The sequence below is a fragment of the Mustela putorius genome, unplaced genomic scaffold (genome assembly GCF_011764305.1).
Source record: "Mustela putorius furo isolate JIRA1106 unplaced genomic scaffold, ASM1176430v1.1 tig00003869_pilon_pilon_pilon, whole genome shotgun sequence".
Classification (NCBI taxonomy): domain Eukaryota; kingdom Metazoa; phylum Chordata; class Mammalia; order Carnivora; family Mustelidae; genus Mustela; species Mustela putorius.
The window spans coordinates 7,563,116-7,585,537 of NW_025422021.1; the positions used below are offsets into that span (position 1 = coordinate 7,563,116).

General features: G+C 42.5%; 1 protein-coding gene across 5 annotated transcripts in view; it reads left to right on the plus strand.

The window, feature by feature from the left end:
* WIPF1 (WAS/WASL interacting protein family member 1) overlaps nt 1-22,422 on the plus strand; it is a 115,389-nt gene that overhangs the window by 61,185 nt on the left and 31,782 nt on the right. The window contains exon 1 of one of the 5 annotated variants that reach the window (XM_004774377.3): nt 12,921-13,141. The exons of 3 other annotated variants lie outside the window; for them this stretch is intronic. The gene's annotated coding sequence lies outside the window, so the exon portion shown is untranslated. Of the gene's footprint in view, nt 1-12,920; nt 13,142-22,422 lie in introns of those variants that run through there. One more of the 5 variants, XM_004774375.3, reaches the window with a different exon arrangement.

Sequence of the window (22,422 nt, forward strand, 5' to 3'; positions counted from 1 at the left end):
ACCCTCCTGCTGGGATAGATGGCAGTGAGCCGACGGACTGGCAACAAGGCTCTCCAGGTGAATAAAAACAAATCAGTGAGCATAAAATCTATTTACTAATTTCCAGTTCTCCTTAACTTTTAGGAGAAACTGTTTTAGGAAGTTTCTGAGGCATTTTTTCTGAATTTGTGTTCATTGAATCTGGTGATACTTGGAATTGCATAAAATGCACGGGTACTCGTGAGTGTGAATGGGACCAGTACAGATCGAGTGGACCAATGACAGCTTTTTGAAATTGTCCTAAGTAGATTTGAAAATGAGTTGTACGATGATATAAAATAGACTCTGAAATTACTAGTATTCAATTCTTCTCAGTTGTCAAACAGTAAATTCTTCATTCTCATATTGCATTGAATTATCCTTCTATAAACAAAAAGAACCACTTTACCAGCTGTTTCCTCCTTTACCAAGTAGCACTAACAGAGGACAAGATTAGCTCACTTAGTAACGATAGCAGACACTGTTGAATGTTTCATATGCTCTAGGCACATTTACCCCAGAGTGGCTGCCTTTCTACTTAGATGCATCAGCCATCTTGAGTTCAGGAGAGGGAACTCTAGGAAGTGAGGAAGACCCCTTGACGTGGGAAGACCCAGTGGAAAGGAGGCCAGAGGAGGTCATGTCAGCCCCGGCCCTCAGGTGAATCATCAAATAGAGAATGAGAGTTCCTTTGAATGACCCATGCTCAGAAGTGATTTTTATCACCAAGTTTTTAATATTTAAAAAAAAAAATTCTAAATTAGATTTTATTTCTTCCAAAATATTTGCTTAATAGCTAGTGAAGACAGCGAAGATAATGGAAGCTTGGAGACTCATTGGATCAGCCCACATTACTCCTTAGTTCCTGGGAACTTTAGTCTTGTGAAAGGTGGGACGAGGTGAGTCAGGGTCATGATGACTGTTTTCCATCAGACTTAAGAGGTTCACACATGGATGCATGTGGGTAGTAACAATCAGGGCATTCCTACTTCTGTGTTTGAGATGGGAAGAACTGTGGTAAGATGGGCCCAGACGTCCCGCATGCACCCTCCTTCTGCCATGGGATGGAGACCTTTCTTAAAATGGTAAAATTCTTACAAGCTGTGCAAAATTAGTCACAGTTGCCTGCTCAGAGAATTCTTTTGTAAGCGTGTATGTGCCAGACCCTCCTTGATTTATGAAATTTGCTTATCAATGCCCAGAAATAATCACTGCTTATACACTCAGTCCCCCAGTGATCAGGACTTTTTATTTTGTCTATGAAAAGTCTTGGAGATTTGAGTAATCTTTAGGTTCAGAAGTGGAAGAAATAAAGAAGAGACTAAAACATTGTGATAAAAAAAGAATCCAGGTAATAGTGAATCAATAGAGAAAGGTATACTAATCGCAGAGAGGACAATAAATATATGAAACACTGCCAGCTTTACTAATAATAAAAGAAATGAAAATCAACATTTTCATCTATCAGATTGGCAAAGATTTTGAAAAGTGATAATAATAGCACATGTTGAAAAGAAATGAAGCAGGTACTAATGAGAGAACAAATCCCACCATTTTGAGGAAACAGTTTAACAATATGTATCAAGATTGTTAGAAGAATAAACTTCATACTTTCCATTCTAGTAATTGTACTCTAATACATGCGTCCTGAGGAAATAATCTGAAATGACCACAAATCTTTAGACACAAGTCCATTAACATGACAGGATTTGTAATAATGAAATTGGAGGCAGTTTAAATGTTTAACAATGAAAAATAGTTATATGGGTCACAACCACACATAAAATAAAACATTCAACTATTAAAATTGCATTCGATGAAGATTTAATAATATGAGGGAATGTTAAAAAAAGAAAGGAAATAAATCTACATATATACCGTATGATCCCATTTTAGATATCTACACAGTGAAGAAGGAAAGACTGGAAGGAAATTCCAGAATGTTAACTGGTTTTCTCTGAGTACTAATGGGTCATTTAAAAAACCATTTATATGTTCTAAATACTTCCATGCATCACTTTTTAATAAGGAAAAAGATATATTGAAGTGAAAGAAGGAAACTATAAACAGTAGGAGAACCTTAAGGATGTTATCCCCAGACCATGGGACTCTGCTATAGTCTCTCTGTCCAGCCCAGTGTATTTTTTATCTCAATACAAAGTCCGCTAACTCAACATCATTTGGGTTAACAACTACTCTTTCTTTCAAAACAATCCAATTTCCTCCTTCTGTGTGGGTGACATCATCTTATCCTGGGGAAGGGAATTATGGCCTTGGGACAGGAGCCGCTCAGGGTCCTGAGTGGGGTCATGGGAAATCCCAGGGCCACCCAGGGGAAGGGAGTAGAAGCTGAGGCTGGAGCACCCCAGAGTAATGATCCCCCCCACCCCCACCCCTGAGTCCTTTCCTTTGAAGACTTGGGACAGAACATACAGTTTAGTTACATTATGAATTAAATAGACTCTTATGGGCTGGCCTGGCAGCATACCGTCAAGTATGTTTGTATGGAAATGGTTCTCCCATCGGAATGCCCCCCCTGCTCCGCCCCCCACCCCACAAGGACTCTGGAGCACTGCACATTTACACTGGAGTCAGCCTGAACTAGCCCTTCTTCCCTTGGTGATCTTTGTGAGGCTGCTGTTTGAGATGAGCTGGACCAAAATGAACACACATGCTGCACAATACAGAGCCTAAATTCGTTTTCCTTCCATTGTATCAACTCAGATATGAGTGTAAACTCCACGAGGTGGAGAGCTTTGTTTGTCTTTGTTGAATGACGGCTGTGCATAGGAGCCCAGGCATGGCCCTGCTCCCTAGTTAGCCACAGAGTCAGAGACACACAGCGTAAGCCGATAAAAAGATCACAGAAAATATTTTCATTTCTGGAAAGCAATTCACTGCTTTGTGTTTTTCTTTTTGGCTGGAGCAGACTGGCTGAGAGGTTGAGTGGGGCCAGGTAGAGGGTAAGCAAGGCAGCAATGGCAGAGGGTCAAGTTGGAGAAGCTCCTCTGGAGGAGGATAGCGATGGAGGGGCAGTGCTCAGGGCAGCAGGGGCTGTGGGCCCAGGTGGAGGGTATGCTGTCAGCTTATTCTTGACCTTAGCCATGGTCCCCAGACAACTACTTATTTGCCTCATCTAGGACACAGCTGCCTTCCAAAAGCCAGTAGTAACACCCAGCCTACACTCTGTTTAACTGTTTAGTTTTATTCTTGTTTTTTTATTTTTATTTTATTTTTTAAGATTTTATTTATTCATTTGAGAGAGAACATAAGAGCTGAGAAGGTCAGAGGGAGAAGTAGACTCCCCAAGATCCGATGCGGTACTCGATCCCCAGACGCCGAGATCATGACCTGAGCTGAAGGCAGTCGCTTAACCAACTGAGCCACCCAGGCGCCCAGTTTTTTCATTTTTTTAATGGTGGTCGTGGTGAGGAGGGTAGAGGCCATTGAGTTTTGTTTGTTGTTATTGTTGTTGTTTAACTATGTCCACTTATCTTCCTGAGTGTCCTACAAACATAAACCACGTGTCAAATCTTTGTGGCTTGGTATTCCCAAACCCGTCAGTATTTATTTATTTAATTTTATTATTAAAGAATAATTGGCTTGCATTATTGTATTAGTTTCAGGTGCACAAGTCAATATTTTAATGTAGTCATGGAGTTGCTTTTTATGTAAGCCACTCACTCATCATACTGTCAGAATGGTTCTGGAACAGAATAAAATTGTCCAAGGCTGAATTAAGCAGCTTCCAAGAAGCAGGAGAAGGAGACATTTAGTCAGCAGTGAGCAAAGAGGACAAAACCAAAACCAAAATCCAAACACACACACACACACACACACACACACACACACAGTGCGCTTTCCTGGGATCCTATTGGCCCTGCACCCATATTTGGAGTTGAGGAAACTACAGACATGTACTTGGTCCAGTAGGAAACACTTGCCATTATCTTTCCTGTGTCCTGGTAGGGTAGCCATCCCATCAGACAATCTGGAAATGTTTTTCCAACAGTCTGTTTTCCCAGGCATTTGGAGAATCCATAGCAGCCAAATGGGAGGCAGAAATTTCTTGGAATAGCAGAGTCCTCTGGGAATCTTGGGTCATTGAAGTAGAATAAATTGTTTCTGCCAAGCTGCTGAGAGAAGCAGGGTCTGCTAAGAAACAGGAGAAAGAAGCACCATGAATCTGTGACCTGTTTGGAAAGAAAGTACAAGACTCCCTCCCAGGTTTGTAGGTGAGCAGCTGTGGTCCCCAGGGCTCTGTTCTACCCTTCCCCGGCTAGATGCTCAGAGCCGTTCTGTAAGCACAGAAGCAATGGCTCTCAGCCTTGTCTGACCCTGTTCCCACTCTTTTCCGGTGTGCACTTCACAAACTTCAATGAAACTCCCATCAGTGAGATAATCTGACTTTACAAATAATTTCCCCCAAAATTGATATAATTTTTATCTGTAATAATAAAAAATATATATGGGATGCCTGGGTGGCTCAGTGGGTTAAGCCTCTGCCTTCAGCTCAGGTCATGGTGTCAGGGTCCTGGGATGGAACCCTGTATCAGGCTCTCTGCTCAGCAGGGAACCTGTTTCCCCCTCTCCCTCTGCCTGCCTCTCTGCCTACTTGTGCATGCTCTGTGTCAAATAAAAAAATTAAAAAAGAAAAAAGAAATAGGGCACTTGGGTGGCTCAGTTGGTTAAGCCTCTGACTCTTGATTTTGGCTCAGGTCATGATCTCAGGGTCATGGAATTGAGTTCAGGCTCCCTGTGGGGCATGGAGCCTGCTTGAGATTCTTTCCCTCTCCCTTGCCCTCTGCCCCTCCCCTCCAAGAAAAAGAGAGAGAAACAAAAGGAACATAATTTATTATAAAATAACTTCAATTTGTAAGTGATCAGCTACAACTCATTAGCAAACAGAGCTAAGTAATTGGCTGAGTAGTTGCTTCTCCACCTGTAACCACTGTGAACAGGCAGGTGCAGGATCACACTAAGTGGGGTAAGAGGGAACTACATACCTGGAGTGGAATGTCTTTGGGCAAATTATCTTCCAGAAATGAGAGACCAACTGTTAGTAAAAATCTTAGCAAAACATAGTATTTCATTTATATGACAGTTGCATTACTGGAAAATTCAGGGGCTCATAAACAGTGCAATAATTACTTTGAGTTTATATTTAAAATGGAGCCAAGGTCTAATATCAGATAACTACCAACAGTTTTTTTCCTACATCAATCTCTAACAGGACCTTTGAACATCACATGGGACTGTTTTTTACTGAGTGGGCCAGTCAGGTACACTGCAAGTTGTCTAGCATCTCCGGTCTCCGGGTCTGAATGCTAGGAGGGCCCCCAACTGTTGTGACACCCACAAATGCCCCCATTTCCTGTCCACATGCAGAGTGGTTGGGCCTGCCTCTTCCAGGTAGCAGCTGCACCAGCCAGGCCTGGCTTCCTCGCAGTCAGGGGTCCCAGGGGAAGTCTTGGGTCACTGAGCCCTTCCTACAGCATTCAGGTGGGTGATGTCAGGCCCAAAGGTGCAGAGCTGTATAGACTCTTATTTCCTGAGTACTCCGTAGAAGGACTCTCCTGTCCCCATAGTTTCTGTCCTCCAGTGAGAGACACCAGGTAACTGTATAGAGAAGTCTGAACGAGGAACAATATTGCTACTGTCCCCACCCCAGAAATAATTGCAAACACCCCATCCTGGGCTTTGTACCTAATGACTAGCAATGGAAAGGAACACACAGCTATCCCTATGCCAGCACTTTCTCCCTATGTGTGTGCACGAATGGATATATGTGAAAATGGGGCTTTCCACCAGTTTTCCCCTTGAGCTGAAAGAAACTTCTTTCTGTTTTTTCACATGGGCTTTCCCCTGGGGGCAACTTGTATTGGATGTTGGTGACCAACTGGGAAATTTCTCCATTTTTCTTAAATTACCGAAGATAGGACAGTGCTTTCAAAGGAAACATGAAAAGTCTTTCCACACATAATCAGCATTTGTCCCTCCAAGACACAAGTTAGTGACGTTCGGACATCAGCATTTGTTGTTTGTTGTTTGCAGACTGTGTGTGTGGAGTAACAGGGCTCTCCACTATGTGCTCAGAAACCAGCATCCTGGACGTCCGGCCCTCGGGGATAAAACACAGACTGGTTGACTGTGAAGTGTGAACCCATTATGGGACTGTCCTTTCCCGGGGTCTCCTTCTTCCCACTCTGGATGTGGGCCTCCTTTTCTCTTTCCAAGCGAGTCGCCTCATCATTTCCTAACTTAAGCAAGGCCCTGTCACATACCCAACGCTGGCAAAGAACCCTGCTTGAGAAGTTGTTAGGTGTGTTGGCAGGTCCCCACGTTGTCACTCTGAATGGCTGTCCTGTGTCAACAGCTGTCAGGAGAAGCAAGACCTTCCCGGGTCCTGTTGGGGGAAGAAATCCAGCACGTACCTCCTTCACTCTAGCACCCCCCCACCTAGAGCCAAGTGTGTGGCAGCCTCCTCCCGACCTCAGGTTAAAGGAAGGATGAAACTCAACTTGGAGTTAGAAGCTTTTAAAATCCATTTACACCCATTTCTCAAGCCCAGATGATAACGTCAGACGCTGATCTAAAGCAGCTGGGGGACAGAGTGAATAAGGCAAATTATGCCCTCGCGGGGCTCCTCCCATAAAGCATGCGCAGACAGGGCTCCTCCTTTAGAGCATGCGCAGATAGAGCACCTCATAGAGCATGCGCAGACAAGGCTCCTCCAGTAGACCATGCACTGACGGCGTGGAATGGGAATGAGCGCGAGGAGCGAGCCACGAAACCAGGAGAAAGCTGTCCTCACAAACACGCCAGGGCAAAGGGAGGGGCAAGGGGTGAGGAGAAGCGGTGCAGGAAGTAGATCAGAGGGAGACTGCCCGATCCCACTGGACCTTGCTAGTCCCAGCAAGGACTTTGGATTTTACTTGGTGAGCACTGGAAAGCCACCGAGGCTTCTGAGTCTGTGAATCTCTTCTGAGCCCCAGTTTGAAGGTATTCTATCCTGTTTACCTTGGCTGAGGATTCATGTCCTGTGCTACGATTGTCAGCATTATGACTTTAGGAAAGAGAAGCCAAATTGGGTCTTTAATTCTACCGGCCCCAAACCCAAAACTACCTAGCCAACGCCCCGTTTTAAGAGGTGGCTCTGAGCAGGACAAACTCTTCGTAGACCTGAAGCTGTAGCCCAGAGACTTCCGCAGGACTGCCTGCTGTTATGTGGAAGTGTCATCGGTGTATCCTGCCAGAGGAGAGGATGAGTAAGTCGGGGCTCCATCCCCCCAGGGCCAGGCCATCCAGAGTTGTGTTGTCCGGTATGGTAGTGGCTCTTGGGCACAAAATGTTGCCATGAGTAAAATACATACTTATTTTTGAAGAATCAGTGTGAAGAGAAGAATGCAAAGTGCCTACTGAATACCCTTCTATTGTGAGGACATGTTATAATGATATTTTTGAAAAAGAGTGTTAAATAAAACATAGTACTGTAATTTCACTTTTTAAACTCTTTCTATTTTTTTTTAAAGATTTTATTTATTTATTTGACAGAGAGAGATCACAAGTAGATGGAGAGGCAGGCAGAGAGAGAGAGGAGGAAGCAGGCTCCCTGCTGAGCAGAGAGCAGGATGCGGGACTCGATCCCAGGACCCTGAGATCATGACCTGAAGGCAGTGGCTTAACCCACTGAGCCACCCAGGCGCCCCTTTAAACTCTTTCTAATGCAGCTAGTAGCAAACCAAGAACTGTACTTAAGCTCCTGTATAGTTTGACACCAACATACATCAGTAGACTCAGAATGTTAGAGGAATTTTGTGATTAAACTCCCATTCCTAGAAGAGAATGAGATATCAGTCAGCAGTCTCTAGCATATCTTATAACCCACTGGATGGGTCTTTGAAGGGACAATGGGGTATCGGCTTCTCCTGTATTCCATACATATTTCCTGAAGTGGTTCTTATATTTTTGACCCCACTTTATCTGATGTTAGTGTAGCATAGAAATTTTGACTTTTCCAAACCACAGGTTTCCAGATTATTTGACTCTCCGCATCTTGGTTGCAGATCATAGGCAAAAAAGACCTCTAATAGAAAGCTGTATTTTTTTTTTCTCTCTCTCTCTGTGCTTCTAGTCACTTTCAGTCTAAATTATCTCTTTTCTGTAGTTCTTACTGAAGACCACAAGAACTGGCCAACACATGCCAACATTCTAAATGTTTCCTCCAAATCCTTTAACGGTGCACCATCCATAGGCTTATGGGCTTAAGAGGCCAAGGATTCAGTAGGTGGTAGCATAAGCATCAGTGGGGGTACCACATAACAAGGTTGCCAGTGCCCTAGCCCAGGAGAGCCTGCACTAGCCTTCACTTGACTTAAATCAGTCACTTGCACATTTTAGAGTTAGTCACATTCAACACTCACTTCTGGTACCAACTTTTATGTCACAGGGGTGTTTGTATTGCCAATGATAGAAAACCTGATTATACCAGCTCAAACAAAATAGAGAATTTGTTTGTTAATGTTAATTAAAAGTCCAGAAATAGGTCTAGCCTCAGGTATAGATGGATTCAGCCAACGAAGCCTGTAGGTGGTTTTTCTCGATCACCACCCCTCCCCACCAATTCCCTACTTTGTTGGTTTCAGTTTCAGACCCCATGTGGTCAAAGGATGAGTGTGGCCATTTCAGTGCCGATATCCTCACAGATCCCATGCCAGCCCATCTGGCAGAAATGTCTTTGCCTCAGGCCACAAGTTCCCTTGGTTCTAATGAGTTCACAGGCCATCGCTCAAAAAATCTGTGAGGCCCCATGAATGCAAGGCTCTGATTAACCGGCCCTGAATCACATGCTCTTTCTGTACTGGCAGTGGGAACAAGAGTCTCTGGACCCTCAGGTCTGAGAGTGAGGAAGAAATGGGTCCCCAAACTGCAAATAACCACAGAAAGACGTCTGCCTCTGACTCAGTATGTCACATTTAACAAGAGGCCAGAGCTTTTCCAAAATGGCTGTCCAAAAAAGACCCCACACTTGGGTTGGAAGATGATGCCTTTTTCTAGTATAAGTAGGCCGAATTAATGCTGAGCTGCCAAAACAAATAGAAATAAATTTCCAGTTTTTCCCCATGTAAGATTATACCAACTTGTACTAATAGGACATTGAATAGTACAAATTTGTTTTCAGTTTCTCTGTGTTGCTGAGATGATGATGATGATGATGATGATGATTGAAGAGAAAGAGAAAGAGAGAGGGAGCGTGCAAGCAAAGGGGCAGAGGGAGAGAGAGGATTCCAAGCAGACTCCCCACCCAGCATGTAGCTGGACACAGGGCTCAATCCCACAACCCTAAGACCATGACCTGAGCCCAAATCAAGAGTCTGCTGCCCAACTGACTGAGTTACCCAGACACCCCTTTCTGAGATTATTTTTAAATGACCAAACCTCTGTGTAACTGTACTGATTATTTTGGGGGGAAGAGGGAAATTACTTTGTTTCTGCTCCTCCAAATCACATAATTCCCATATTTTAACATTTTGAAAGTAGATTTCCTCATATAGTAAATGCATATATTTCCTCTGGCATGGTTTCTCTTTCCCCCTAAAAAGCTATAAGGGAGACATTTTTGCTACTGAGGAAGGTATGTTAGAACTGAGGAAACCCTATTCTAAAATATCTTTCTAATACCAGGGCAAAAACCAGGCTCTTAAAGGTAGTTGTGTCCACAACTTGGAAAAACAGAATTATAAACGAATAAATCTTTTCATATTTTATACATTGTTGATTCAGTCTCCATTGTTGGGGTCACCACAGGAGGGTCATAGGCTGTGATCTTTTACCACTTTATCCAGACTGTTGAGAACTGTACTGTTTTATAATCTTCTGTCTGCTCTTGGTTTTGTATTTCTGTACATTAATATGGAGGATTTTTTCCCTGATTGGCCCAAGAGCTTACTGATTATTGTTTTACTCTACCATTAAGCTCAGATTGGTCTGCCAAGTCCCTTTTGGGCTATCGGGCTTCACTGCTGATCTGTGCCATCCTTTCTCTGGAAAAGTTCCCTTTAACTTAAACTATCCCTAGAGGAGGGTTCAAGTTTAGCCTTGGCATTCCTTATTCACTTTTTGAAAGAAAACAATCTTTTTTTTTTTTAAGAGTTTATTTATTTATTTGTTGAGGGGGGCACATAAGCAGGGGAGGGTTAGGAGGGGAGAAAGAGAATCTCAAGCAGACTCCCAGCATGGTCCCATGACCCCGAGATCAGGACCTAAGCCAAAACCAAGAGTCAGAAGCTTAACTGACTGAGCCACCTAGGCACCCCAAGAGGAAATAGTCTTAAGGTCTTTTTTTTTCCCTAAGATTTTATTTATTTATTTGAGACAGAGAGAGACAGCTAGAGAGGGAACACAAGCAGGGGAGAGGGAGAGAGGAGCAGGCTCCCTGCTGAGCAGAGAGCCTGATTCCGGAGCTCCATCCCAGGACTCTGGGATCATGACCTGAGCCGAAGGCAGGCACTTAACCAACTGAGCCACCCAGGTGCCTCCAGTCTTAAGGTCTGATGGGAATGTTATGTTATGGAAGAATTTTTAGGCGATATAATTTTCTTTTTCTTTTAACATATTAATTGAGCACCTACTGAGTGTCAGAGGCAGTTCTAGATGCTGAAAGAACAGCAGGAAAGAAGGTCCCCATCCTCATGGAGCTTGAATTCTAGTGGGGACACACAGTATACAAACCATTAAACTTGTGAAAAGATTGTTGAGTGGTGACACGTGCTGTGTATAAAAGAGAACAGGCACAGAGATGGGGCACGAAGAGGGGCCTTTTTGCTGACGACTGAAGATGAGAAGGAACTAGGAGATGAGTGTACTGGGGGGAAGGCTTACAAGTGTAAGGCCCCGAGATGCAAATGAACTGGATGCATTTAAAGAACAGAAAGGGCTGGAAGGTAAATTAGCAAGAAGGGACTGTTACTTGAGATGAAGTCAGAGGGCTAGGGCGGGGCCAGATATTGTGGGTTCTTGTGGGCTCCTGGCAGAGTTTGGACTTTTTAAGTGGAACAAGAAACCACTGTAGGGTTTTAAGCAGGGGAGGAATGTTACCTGATTTATGTTCTATGGTGGCCAATAGACACCTCATCAATGTTTCCAAAGTTGGCTGTATTTATACGTTCTCATCAAAGGCAAAAATAGAACCAAACTCTAGACCACTGCTCCCTTGTGTGTCTTGGGGGCTACAGCCTTCTAAATGATTCTCCCTCCTAACTGAGCCATCCCTAATGGAGGGGGCCGACATGAACTGCACGTGTACAGCATGGTGAGGTTGTTTTTGTGTGTGTGCATGCATTTGCCTTACTCAGAGAACTTCAAAACAACTATGGAAATACAGAGAGAAATCATCCCATTACCCATGTTCTCTTCTTAGAACTAACTAGGTTAGACTTCTCAAAGTTTCACTTTGTGCATTCACTTGGTAGTTGATCAGATTTCCTATTTCCCTGGGGTTAGTGGAGGGGGAGGGAGATGCTAGCAGCAGGCCTCCACTTCTGTCCAGTGCCCCTCACCGGCACGTCAGATGGCAGGACTCTCCATTTCTAATCCTTCAGTGCTCTGCTTCCAGGAATTTTGCCGTGGCCCCACATCATAAAACTCTACTCATTCAGTTAGATTCATAACTCAAAGAATTTAGAGCCTGGAAGAGTCGTAGACATCAATTATCTCAGTACTCCTCCGGAGGAGTACTGAGGAGTCAGTATTTTGGGCAAGACTATCCAAAGCATCATGGGAAATTCCACATTCCTGGCTCCACCCCTAAAAAGTCCCCCATCCAACCCAACACTTTTTAACCGCCAACTACAAATGAGTCCACGCATTTCCAGCCGCTGCCCGAATTGAGAACCCCTGGTCCACCCAGTCCTGTCATTTTACAGGGAAGGGAATATGAGACGATGTGTGGGAGCTCCGTTCCTTTTCCCTCTGAATCCCGCACAACCAAGACCCAGAGTTCTAACTTTAGAGTCAAGTTAGTTTCTGAAATGTGCCTCTGTTTTTCATTCTTTTGGCTGATACTTTTTTGTCCTTAGTTTTTCTTCTGAGTTACATGTTATGTGTTGCAAATCTGAATCTTTCAGATGGCTCAAGAAAAAATGATGAGTGTTTTCAGAATATTTGTGCATAGTTCAAGGTTTTGTACATGTAGTCCATTGCCTCTTCCCTTCTTAGAGTCCTTTAATAATTAGAAATCTGCCTTCCCCCTTTCTACACTCATATCTCCATGCTTTTGTCAAGCATCTTCTAGGAGAGTTATTGTTATCCTGTTAAGTATGGAGGACAGAAACAAAACATTCTGGCATAGAAAGTTCTGGATCTTCATATGACTTGAGCTGTGTGTAATTTATCCTGACTTGGGCACCAAAATCACATCTCAAAACTCATTTGCCTTCATACACTTGACCGGCTCTCTTCACCTGCATCTGTGACTTTCTCTCTACATACTTGAATGCTCTGTAGAGGAGGAAGAATCATTACCCTATTTATTGGTGTAGCTGAGAGCTTTTTAGTCCTTGGTAACTATTTTCCTTAATACTAAATATTCTAGTCAATAGTATTAGTCAGTTAGCATAGTCAATATCAAGAGTGATAACTTTCAAGCAGCATTTTCCTGGAAGGAATCTCAGGCTCTGTGAACTATTATTTCTGCACAGGTATCTAGAATAACTTTGGCCTGCCAACTGGATGGACATCCTGATTTCCTCTTGTCACTGTACCAAACAGATACATTACACCTTGAGGAAAAGAGTAGCATTTAATTTTTTAAATTAAGGGGTTTTTCCTTGCTTGCTTCTAAAGTAAAGCCAATCTAGTTTCTTTTTGTGCAGTAAAGGAGGAAGGAACAAACAACAAATTAATCAGGCAGGAAGCGAATAACCACAGAAAGACGTCTGCCTCTGACTCAGTATGTCACATTTAACAAGAGGCCAGAGCTTGTCCAAAATGGCTGTCCAAAACCGACCCCACACTTGGGTTGGAAGATGATGCCTTTTTCAGGGACAGTTTTCTCTCTGGGCTCACATCTTGCTGGTCTGTCTTCTGTGTCCCCGATCATGCCTTCCTACGGTGTCCTTTAACGGTAAGAAAAGTTCTATTCAGACTAAATGTATTTCCTTTATCAGCTAGAGGGAAGAACGAAATGGCTTTTAATGGGCCAGAGTATGTTGAGATAGTTTGATTTTCTTCAGCAGAAGACCGTGTAACCTATTCCTGTTGCAGAGAATGCTAGTTTCAACACTGTGGTGATCGTGGGCAATTCATAACTTGTGTTTTGTACCAAAAAGTAAGCAAGATTTTCAGTAGAATTTTTCCTGACCACTGGACAAGTTTGGATCCACAGGAATTTTTTTTTTCCACTTAAAATGGGGGTTTATGTCTGTAAGTACAGCCTTTCAGTGTGTTATCCACACACTCCTTTTGAACTTTCCCTTTGGCAAGTAGCAGTAAGTACTTTTAAAGTAAAGGGAATCATCAGAAACTTCAAAGGAAAGTACCGGGGAACTAAGGTGTTGCCTTTCTGTTGCTACACATATGTCACTTAAGTTCAAATCCCAAATTAAACCATTTCTAGGCAGAGTATTTTAGGAAGAAGACAGTCTGTCTTTAAAATCTTTCTAGTCAACCCCCTAACAGTGCAGCGCATAGCTACTTTGCTCATCAAATTCTGTAGCATTTGTTATAAGTGTTTACAGCTAATATGACTAACTTTTTGTCATAAAATATTGTAACTTAAAATTTTGAAGCAATGTACCCAGAGACCTACATATTAGGACTAAGGAAAGTTGTTTGTATCAAAAAAAAATTTTTTTTTTTGCCTCTGGGGCGTGTATGAAAAAGTCACTTGGCATATTCCTTTTTCCCCCATGGAGAAATATAAAATACAGCTTTAAAATATTAAGAGAGCGCATACAAATTTAGTCAATAAGTGTAAGTTCTTTTAAATAATCCAATGGTATAAGTAGCATATACACTAGAAAATGGAGAAGTGGTAAAATGGAGAAAAGTCTTCAAGAAGATTCTGAGAAACAAAAGTAAAACATCTTGGTAAAAAGAAAGACAGCTGAGTGAAAAGGCAAGAGAAAGAATAAGACAGGATAGTGTGGGGCACTTGAGTGGCTCAGTGGGTTGAGCCTCTGCCTTCAGCTCAGGTCATGATCCCAGAGTCCTGGGATCGAGCCCCACATCGGGCCCTCTGTTTGGCGGGGAGCCTGCTTCTCCCTCTCTCTCTCTCTCTCTGTGCCTTTCTGCCTACTTGTGATCTCTCTCTCTGTCAAATAAACAAAAAAAAAATCCTTAAAAAAAAAAAAAAAAAAAAGACAGGCTAGCGAGAGAGGAAGGTGAGAGGCTGGGAAAGACGGAAGGTCAGCCCGTGTGGAAGCCGTGTCCATCCTCATCATTGGAATTGCGGATCTTAAGTATCATCCATTAACTTCATAAAGTTGTGTTCCTTCTGAACTGGAACTTCATCTAGTCAAAACTCTTCCTTTTGTAGTCTAAAGAAGTTTAAATGATTTCTCTAGAATCACGGTCACGTTTTCACTATTCTTTTGAAAAGTTCAGACACAAGTTAATTGTTCATAGCTCCTGAATTACTCTATTTAAACTTTAAGGATTATATGGATGCTAGATTAACTGCAATATTTAGAGAACTCCCCAGGATAAAAATGATTTCCTGGAGTCCAGCAGCAATTTCCACCCTGCTCCCTGAAGAAATTAGATTCTACATCGGGCCCATGGACTAGAAGTTGCCCAACCTGTGCTAAAAAAAAGGAAGTGAGCTCCTTAATTTCTGGACCTTTCAAGTTTTCTGCCCTTTTGAAGTCTGATTCACATTTCATGAACATGTCATTTACTTTGTAAGTTTCTGGCTGTTTAAATTGTGGAACATTTCTGCTTTACGATTGGACTCACTTTTGTTTATCCAAATTGCTGTACATTTACTTCTTGTTGAGAAGGGTATTTCCATTGAAATACCATAAATACCTCTGTCTGTAATTTGCAACCCTCACTCCTGAAAATTAAAATGGAAAAAAAATACTAGAAGAAGGAATGCCTTAATTAGTATGCTTTAAAGTGCACTTTATACGCATCTCCATTCTCCATTCATCTGTAATATGGAGGTTTGCATGGGTGTGAACATGTGGGCCAAGGTTTAAATCAACTTATAGTTTCTTTCTCATGACTAAATAGCAAGGGAAGACAATAACATTTATTGAGGACTTGCTACTTGTTGGGCTCTTTACTTTTACTTATTTTTTAAAATGGCTAATACTTATTAAATATTTGCCTCATTTAACTCTTGAGTAACCCTATTGAGTAGGTACCATTATCCCCTTTTTATTGTGGGAACTGGACTTAGGCTATGAAATTTGCCCAAGGCCACTTAACAACTAAGTATAAAGAAGTTTTCGATATTTTCAAGAGCTTGTTTCATAAATGCAGTGGAGAGGGAACTGGATGTCCTCTTCCAGTCCCAAGACTCTGGGATTACAAATGCTTTATTTTAAATGTCACAGCAACATCAAGTATCTTAAAGCAAATAACTTCAGGGAAGACATTTTCCTTCCTAAGTCCTTTGTCCTTTTCAGAAGTAAATTTGGTGGCACTTTTGCCTCTATTACAAGACTACACTTTCAATATAAAATGAATAAAATATATATCGTGTATATTAATATATATGCTGGGAGCATGGACACGGGGGTAGATCTTAATCCTCTGGTAAAAAGAAATGTGGTGCTGAGGATTTAAGAAAACTCTAGCTCTAAGGTTTGATCCCCTTTAAGAGAATACTTATAAGAGATGGGAAGTAGTGGGAGGAAACGCTATACTTTTTAGTTCCGTGGATAAGGTAGAGAAGGAAGGGCTTCTTTCCTTTTGCCACAGCTAAACAATGACGGGGTGGGGGGGCATTCAACGTACCTTCAGTGTCTCACTTTTAAAAGGGTTTGGATGTGTATCAATTTACATTAACTTCTTTTAATAAAGATTTTATTTATTCATTTGAGAGAGAGAGAGCACGCAAGCCGAGGGAGAGGGAGAGGATCTCCAGGAGACTCCCTGCTGAGTCCAGAGCCCAACTTGAGGGGCTGGAGGGGCTCGTGGGGCTCAGTCTCAGAATGCTGAGATCAGGGCCTGAGCGGAAATCAAGCATCAGATGCTCAACTGAGCCCCCAGGTGCCCCTATAAATTTGCATTAACTTTTAAATTAAATGTGTGACAGCAGATTTTAAAAAATCATTTTACTTCACACCCTTTAATTTCCCAACAGTTACTCTTACGGTAGAATTGTGTATGTGTGTGCTACCCATTGTAATGACATTGCAGATGTTTCAACATGTTTTCTCTGAAAAATGCCTTTCCCCTTCCCCCTGCCCCAAATTAACCAACTGTTTATCAAAAAGAACTCTAAAAGGGGTATTTCTGAAATAACCACGGGTGCTGTAAATACAGCAAGACACAAATCCTTACCACTGAGAAGACAGCCTAGGATGAGGACTCCGTTCAGTTATTGTCTTAAGTGACGGTTAAGAAAAGAGCAAGTACGGGCACCTGGGTGGCTCAGTGGGTTAAGCCACTGCCTTTGGCTCAGGTCATGATCTCAGGGTTGGGGATCGAGCCTGCTTCTCCCTCTCTCTCTCTGTGTCTAATAAATAAAAAAAAAAAAAAATCTTTAAAAAAAAAAAGAAAAGAGCAAGTACATTTTGAGAAATGAGGGGTTCTGTGGACAGAATACATGCGTTCCAGCCCCAGTTGAGAATTAAGTGACCACTAACCCGGGTGAGGTTGCTGTTTTGCTTACAAAGGAAAGCTTGTTTCTCTTCTCTACCTTTTGCTTCCTCTTGGGTTGAGAGCATTCTTCTGTTTTTCCTCTTCTTGCTGATTGCCTCCTTGCCTGCAGCCCTCTGAGCCTGGGCCTGTACTAGAAGCCGACTTCATGCAGAGATATGAAGAATTTCTAAGATGGCCAAATGTGACAGGCTGGGGGTGGGGTGGGGGGTGGGGCACAGAGATGTCGCACTGTGACTTGTATCATAAAATAGAAACTACAGGCAAGTGCAGCTGTGAAAAGATTGTGCTGAAGAAACAGGATGGCTGTGGTTTGCTGTGAGCATCAATTTTCCTGTTGAGCATTTTTACAGGAAGTTGAAGAACAAAGCCAACTTCATCTTAATTAGTTCTAATGGTTTTCAGATCTTAAAGACATTCACTAACTGCATCATGCAGAAGTCTCGAAAGAGTAGAATCTGTCAGAATTAGGAGTGGGAATCCCAAAACTATGAGCTTTTTTTTTTTTTTTAATTCAGGATTTTAGTAGCAATTTGAGTTTGCTAAATGATTTTATTTTTATGGTGTAACTTGGAGTGGATTCATTGCCTTTATAATGAATGCTTCTGTAGTAATTTTTTTTACAGTTGTAATAACTCAATATGAGTTTAGGAGCCTTTTCTTATTAAAACACCACTGAGTTATATATATTATAGATTTTCTTCTGTTAGTATTTATTGGTCGAACAAATGTGTATGTGTGTGTATATATACGGAAGGGGTAGGGGTGTGTGTTTGTTTATAAGCTGGAAGGATATACCTGAAAATGTCAAGGATATTTCTAAATTATTTCTATTATTATTAACCCCAACCCCTTTTCACCTAAAATTTAATTATTACTGAATGCTTCTTTCAGTGACTAAATACAACCATCATGTTTTATTTTCATCTTTGTGCTGTCAGTCTTTAAAATACAACAGCCAGCTATTTTACCAGCAAATTGGGTTTATCTAGGAATGGCAAAAGAATTGCAATTCAGGACAAGCAAGCTATGGTAAAATCAGAGGCAAACCCAGAGGTCAAAGAAGAAGGTTACTTTACAGAGAAAAAGGAGTAAGTTGGGACAGCTTTGAATGAAAGCCCATTGGAGGAAAGTCAGAGTTCAGGTGGTGAGTTTCTCATTAGCTGAACTGTGATGGTTTCTCATTGGCTGGGCTATTGCTGGGCAAGGTGAAAATCTGCCTTCCTCCTTCCATGGTAGTAAAGTAGGCTTTTTCCTATTAAAAAATGCAAAGTACACTTCTTCCTGTTGGGATCTGCAGTTCAGGACAAGTTAGTAGGATCTGACAGCTCCCTTTTCTGGACTCCTGACTTCATTTTAAATGAGGTTTCCATTATTTAATTCCACATTTCCCCCTTTTGATCCAGATCTTTCCTTAAAAGTATCACTGATCAAGAGTGGGCTCATCCAGGGGCACCTGCGTGGCCTAGTCAGTTGGGCATCTCCTTTTGACTTGGGTCATGATCCTGGAGTCCTGGGATTGAGCCCACATCACGTTCCCTAGTCAGCAGGGAGTCTGCTTCTCCTTCTCCCTCTGCTGCTCCCCCTGCTTGTGCTGTCTCTCTCAATCTCTCTGTTAAATAAATAAATAAAATTGAAAAAAGAGAGAGAGAGAGAGAAAGATTTGGCTCATCCATAGCTCTCACTGCTAGGAAGGACCTTTACTGGGTGTCCTGTCCCATATCAGAGGGTAAGCCCATAGCAGTTGGAAACCATTTAAGGTCCCATTTGAGTAACAAGGGGGGTTATGAGGGAGAACCCACAGGCATTTCCCATCTAAAGTCGGTATCTCGTCAAGGTTGTACACACTGGAGATCATCCTGAAGCATTAGGTTAGCATCAGCTTATTCGGTATTATTTCTATAAAGTCTGGACAGGCAACAGATACACAACTTTAAAATAATTATACAAAACATAATTAAAAACAACGTGACAATTTCAAATTGTATGATGGTTCTGAACTGTGATCTTGGGTCTGAAGGTAGCCAACCAAACAAATCAAAGGAATGTGGAGAATTAGATGAAATTTGTAGCCAATGTGCCTGTTCCCTAATTTTGTGTCATTGGGTTTCTACTTCCCCAGAGGAGATTATCCCTGTGTTTACTATCACACAGATGCCTCATGGCTCAGCAAGTGGGTAATTGAGGCCTCTGTGATAATCCCTAACTACTTTAGCCCATGAGTTACGTGGTCATTGTTGGGCTGCTCCTGCTTTGACTATGGAATGGGCCAACTCTCCTAATGTTAGGGAGAGATGTCTAATCATGTGTTCATTAGGCTGAAGGATGAAGGCTCTCTCTACAGAGGCAAACCCGAGTCATATGCACCTCCCAGAAGTTCTCATTGAATGCAGCCTTGAAGATTTAGGTGAGGTGAGGACCGTGGTAAGCTGCTGTTTTGTTATGAGGAGAAAATAGAGTGGTGAGTACAGCAAGAGAACACCATCCTTTCATCCTCTAGCTGTCGGGACAGTGAGCTGCCCGAGTGTAGGTGCCATTACCAAAGCCTCCACATACAGAGGAGAAGCCAAGAGCCACACACAGGGCTGCCTCAGAGTAAGGGCCTTTATGGACCCATTTGTCTGTGTGGAGGCCTTAGCATCATACAACTCAGACTCAAATACCATGTTACCACATATGGAAAGTCTTCCCAAACATAGAGATAAGACAGCCAGCTTACAATGGTCTCACTTATACTGGCTGTGCACAATGTCTTTTATATATAAGTATATTCAAGAGAGTTCATTTCTCCAACCAAAGTTTGGGTTAAATTGAGCCAGGGAACAAGGGTGGATGGATATAGTATTCTAGCCTTATGAAAGGGCCCTGAGGAACAGTTTAGGCATGCAGTAGCATATGGGATTCCAGCAAAACTACTAATAGGATGAGCTAAGGGGTCACTGTTTTCCTGGATGGATCAAGGTTTCTGGTGACAAAATCAGAGGCGTTTCCTCTTTTTGTAATAGATTGGGAAATGTAAATAAGAGCATTATCCATCCAAGGAGGAGAGGGAGAAAATAAAGTAAGAAGTAACAGGGAGAAAAGGATATGTAGGCATGGAGCAGTGATCTTGGGAAAGCTGTCTCCATTTAGATGCCACTTGCTTCCATACCCCCAAAATCTTTACTTTCAGGCCATCAGTTGGTACGTACATCCAGTCAGGATTTTGTTCCTTCCTCAGATGTGACATGTGAATCTAGAATTCTATTCCCAGAAGTTTGATGGCACAGAGGTTGGTTAACAGTACCAAGAGGGACCCTTCCAATGAGGTTGAAGACACCTTTTGGAGGTATCTTTTCCAACAGATGAAATCTCTGGGTTGCAAGTATGATCTTTAAGGTCTTCCTCTCCCAGGAGCTGTGAAAATATTGCTCTGTTAAAGCATGGTCCTTTTTAAGAGAAGCAACTAGGCTTTTACAATATTGGAGTATATTTCCTTTCATCAGCTGTCAAAAGGGTGGGAACCAGATGCATCAGGCACCCTGTGACATTTCCAAAGGATGAGAATTTATGAGCTCCAAAGGATTGGATCCGAGATTTAGAAGAACTAATGATGGGGCTCCTGGGTGGCTCAGTCGTTAAGCATCAGGGTCCTGGGATCAAGCCCCGTATCGGGCTCCCTGCTCCACAGGAAACCTGCCTCTTCCTCTCCCACTACACCCTGATTGTTTTCCCTCTCTCACTGTCTGTGTCAAATAAATAAATAAAATCTTCCAAAAAAGAAAAAAAGAACTAATGGTAATGCTTTTGCCCAGGTTATTTGAAAGGTCTCTACAAATTTTACCAATTGAGTCTTTCTTTTTCCTTTTTAAAGATTTGTTTATTTTGAGAGAGAGAACACACGTGCATGCATGCACGCAGAGAGGGAGGGGCAGAGGGAGAAAGAGTGACTTGTTCATCCCACCTCCCATCCTACAGTGGATATATTCTCTCTGCTTGAGAGACTCTCAAGCAGCCAACCTGCTGAGCTCAGAGCCAGACATGGGGCTTGATCTCACAACCCTGAGATCATAACCTGAGCCAAAACCAAGAGTCGATGCCTAACCGAATGAGCCACTCAGACATCTCACCAACTGAGTCTTAATAATGCTGTTTGTGCGTTGGGATAGCCCTAGAGATTGAAGGTGGGAAGCTTAGTGAAAGGGCTACAGCATCAGCCCCACAGCACAGACCTGTCGGAACTACTTGATCCGTGAGTGAGCTTCTGGGTCACTGTGAAGCTCAAGAGGGGGTCCTCAGGTACGAATAATCTTTTCTAATAGGATTTTAGCCACAAAAGCAGCAGTAACTTGTCTAAAGGGAAAGCTTCCAGTCCAGTGAGAAAACATACAAACCATGACTAAAAACTATTTTTATCAGTCAGATGGGGGGGTGGTGAGGAAAACCTACTTGCCAAACCTCTGATGGTCCATTGGGCAATTTAAAATGCCCGGGAGCTGTGCAGATGTGTCTCCCAATACTGTACCTTAGACAGGTAGGACAAGCAAGGTGTGCACTTTTGCAGCCTTAGGAATATTTCCCAACCAGTGTTGTTTCATAAAGTCTCTCATTTCATCAGTAGTCCAAGGATTTCATGCGTGTACAGCGGTTAGTAATGGGAAGTTTAGAGCCTTTGGCCGGACTGTATTGTTATTTGGTTCAAGCCAGAGTTCTCTCTGTTTTATTGAACCAACAATTATTAGATTTCCAATATTGTTTTTTTTTTTCTTTTCCTCCTCTGGGGCCAACTGTTGAGCATCTCTTGTCAGTTCTTTGAGATTTTCTTTTAGAGGAACATCCTTTTCGACTATGACTGAGGTTTTGGTTACTGGTTCCTTAAAGAGTAGAGTTTTTAACAGAAATATCAGCAAGGTGGTTTCCTTTGGCCTCCAGGAAGTGAAGTCTCAAATACCCAGGGACTTTAACTCTAGGTAGAGGGGCTGGCAAAAGCATGGCCATCTAATAAATTTTGGACAGAAGAGCCATTTGTAATTTTCTTCTGTTAGAGGTAAGACATCCAACTCTTTCCATAACATCCCTGTAATGGGCTGCCCCAAAACCATACCAACTATCAGTGTAGATGTCCATGGTTATGCCTTCGGCCAAAGTTCAAGACCGAGCAGGAGCCTATAATTGAGACTGTTGGACTAAAGGTGAAGGAACTCTTTTAAAAAGAATTTTAATTGTGTGCCCAGCATATTTACCACTTTCATCCTTTGAATAAGACCCATCTTATTCAACCATGAAACCAGTAAACCATGAAAGATCTGCATTGATTTGAGTTTTCTGTAAATTACTGCAGGGAGTCAAAATGTACTGTGTTTGCATCAAGCAGTTGTGAGAGGCCTCGTCAGTGAAGGGGGAGAGAAGAATGGCTTGGCTCAGGATGTTGCAGGAAGAAAGCATTGCAGGATGGACAGTTAGTGGGGGTATTTCCCCAGAGGTGAAGTGACTGGCTGAAAGGTGTTTAATGTGGTGAGAATTCCAGAGGGCCTCTACTGCAAGGGACACAGAGATGATTGGGGGTGGTGGGGATGATGGTTTCTTCAGTTGGCT